Here is a 3,398-nt window from a genome sequence, read left to right as displayed (position 1 = left end):
GGGAGGCTGAGGTAGGAGAATCACCTGAACACAGGAGACAGAGGTTGCAATGAGCTGAGATCACGCCACTGTACTCCAGCCTGGGCAACAGAGCAAGACTCTGTCTCAAAAAAAAAAAAAAAAAGTCACCCTTTTAAAGTGTACAATAAAGTAATTTTTAGTACATTTACAAAGTTGTGCGATCATCATCACTATCTAATTCTAAAACATTTTTATTGCTTCCCAAAAAAAACCATACACATTAGCACATTACCCCTACTTCTACCTGCTGGCAACCACTAATTTACTTTGTTTCAATGGATTTGCCTATTCAGGGTAGTTAATATAAATGGATCATGTAATATGTGGCCTTCTGTGTCCATTTTCTTTCACTTAGGATTATGTTTTCAAAGTTTGTCTGTGTTGTAGCACATATCAGTATGTCATTCCTTTTTTGGGTGTGTAATATTTCATTATATGAATGTACAGTACAGCATTTTATTTATACACTTATCAGTTAATGGACATTTGAGTTGGTTTTGCTTTTTTGGATATTGCGAATAATGCTGCTATGAACATTTTTGTATACGTTTTTGTCTGGATATACGTTTTCTATCCTTTTGGTTATATGCCTAGGAGTAGAATTGCTGGGTCACAGGGTAACTCTATGGTTTAACTTTCTGAAGAACTGCCAAATTGTTTTTCAAAGCAGCTGTGACATGTTCCATCCCCACTAGCAGTGTGTGAGGGTTCCAGTTTCTCCACATCTTTATCAACACCTGTTATTGTCTTTTTTTATTATTGCCATGTGAGTGCCAGTGAATGGTACTTCATTGCAGTTTTCATTTGCAGTACCCTGATGACTAATAATGTTGAGCATCTTTCCATGTGCTTATTGGCCGTGGTATATCTTCTTTGGAGGAATGTCTATTCAAACCGTTTGTTCATTTTTAAATTGGTTTGTCTTTTTATTGTTGACTTGTAAGAGTTTTTTATGTATTCTAGATACAATTTCCTGATCAGGTACACAATTGTAAATATTTTCTCTGACTCTGTAGGTTTTTCTTACTTTCTTACAGTGTCATTTGGAACCCTGTGTTTATCATGAAAGGATGTTGGAGTTTGTCAAAAGCTTTTTCTGTGTCTGTTGAGATGATCATGTAGGGTTTTTTTTTCTTTTACTAATATATTGTATTATGTTGATTATAAATGATCAATAAAATATTGATCACTACAATGTGTGTTATATTGATCATTTTTAGATGTTGAACTGACCTTGCATTCCTGGAATAAATCCACTTGATCATGGTATTTAATTATTTGTATATGACGTTAGACTCAGTTTGCTAGTGTTCTGTTAGGATTTTTGCATCTATATTCATAAGAAATACTGGTTTATAGTTTTCTTGTGATGTCTTTGTCTTGTTTTGATATCACAATAATGCTAGCCTCATAGAATGAATTCAGACATGTTCTGTTTTTTGAAAGAGTTTATGAAGGATTGGTGTTAATTTTTTTTTTTTTTTGAGACAGTGTTTTGCTCTTGTTGCCCGGGCTAGAGTGCAATGGTGCTATCTCACGTCACTGCAACCTCCGCCTCCCAGGTTCAAGTGATTCTCCTGCCCCAGCCTCCCAAGTAGCTGGGACTACAGGCATGCGCCACCACGCCCAGTTAATTTTGTATTTTTAGTAGAGATGGGGTTTCACCATATTGGTTGAACTCCTGACCTCAAATAATCCACCCACCTTAGCCTCCCAAAGTGCTGGGATTACAGGTGTGAGCAGCATGCCCGGCCCAGTGTTAATTTTTAAAAGATGTTTGGTGAACATCAGTGAATCCATCTGGTCTTGAGCTTTTCTTTTTCTTTTTCTTTTTCTTTTGAGACGAAGTCTTGCTCTGTTGCCCAGGCTGCAGTGCAGTGGCATGATCTCAGCTCACTGTGGCTTCCACCTCCTGGGTTCAAGCAAGTCTCCTGCCTCAGCCTTCAGAGTAGCCGGGACTACAGACGTGCACCACCATGCCTGGCTAATTTTTGTATTTTTGGTAGCGATGGGGGTTTCACCATGTTGGCCAGGCTGGTCTCGAACTTCTGACCTCAAGTGATTTACCCACCTCGGCCTCCCAAAGTGCTGGGATTACAGGTATAAGCCACTATGCCTGGCCTTTTCTTTTCTTTTGAGACAAGGCCTAACTCTGTCTCAAATCGCTAGAGTGCAGTGGTATGATCGTGGTGGGCTGCAACCTCTACAGCTGGGCTCAAGTGACCCTCCCACTTCAGCTTCCCGAATAGCTGGGACTGCAGGCGTGCCACCATATCTGCTAGTTTTTGTTTTTGTTTTTGTTTTTGGCTGGTGGGATTTGGTAGAGACTGAGTTTCGCCATGCTGCCCAGTGTGGTCGCAACCTTCTGGGCTCAAGTGATTTGCTCGCCTCAGCCTCCCAAAGTGTTGGGAGTAAGCCACTGTGCCCAATTTCTGGGCTTTTCTTCATGGGATGTTTTTGATTCCTAATTCAATCTCTTGTTACAGGTCTATTCATATTTTCTATTTCTTCTTGAATCAGCTATTATAACTCGAGCCTTTCTAGGAATTTGGCCATTTCATCTAGGTTCTCTAATTTTTTGACATACAATTGTTCATAATATGTCCTTATACGCCTTTTGTTTGGGGTAATATCCCTGTTTCATTCTTGATTTTAGTTCTTTGAATCTTCTTGATCTTAATTTATTTTTTTATTTTTAGTAAGACAGCGTCTTGCTGTGTCATCCAGGCTGGAGTGCAGTGGCATGATCATGGCTCACTGCAGCCTCCACCTTCCAGGCTTAAACAATCCTCCCACCTTTCCCACCTCAGCCTCCCTAGTAGCTGGGACTACAGGCATGCACCACCACACCAGGCTAATTTTTAAAAATTTTTGTAGAGACGAGGTCTTGCTACATTGCCCAGGCTGGTCTGGAACACCCAGGCTCAAGTGATCCTCCTGCCTCAGCCTCAAAAAGTCCTGGGATTACAGGCATGAGCCACAATGCCTGGCCTAATTTATTTTTAATTCCCAAGGTTATGAATCAATACATTCTTGTAAAAATTCAAACATTCAGCCTGGGCAACATGGTGAAACCCTGTCTCTACAGAAAAAAAAAAAAAAAAATTAGCCAGGTGGCATGTGCCTGTAGTCCCAGCTACTTGGGAGGCTGTGGTAGGTGGATTGCTTGAGCTGGGAAGGTGGAAGTTGCAGTGAACTGAGATTGCACCACTGCACTCCAGCCTGGGTGACAGAATAAGACTCTATCAAAAAAAAAAATTCAAACACTGCAGACAAAATGAAAGCCTTGATTGTCACCTAGAGCCTCAAACCCTTCCACAGAGGTAGCCCTATTATTGGTTTGATGTAGCATGGTTACTATGTAGCATAATTACGTA

This window comes from Cebus imitator, unplaced genomic scaffold, assembly GCF_001604975.1.
Source record: "Cebus imitator isolate Cc_AM_T3 unplaced genomic scaffold, Cebus_imitator-1.0 Scaffold71, whole genome shotgun sequence".
In the NCBI taxonomy this organism is placed as follows: domain Eukaryota; kingdom Metazoa; phylum Chordata; class Mammalia; order Primates; family Cebidae; genus Cebus; species Cebus imitator.
The sequence above is the reverse complement of the archived record's forward strand: the minus strand, read 5'-3'. Positions refer to the sequence as shown.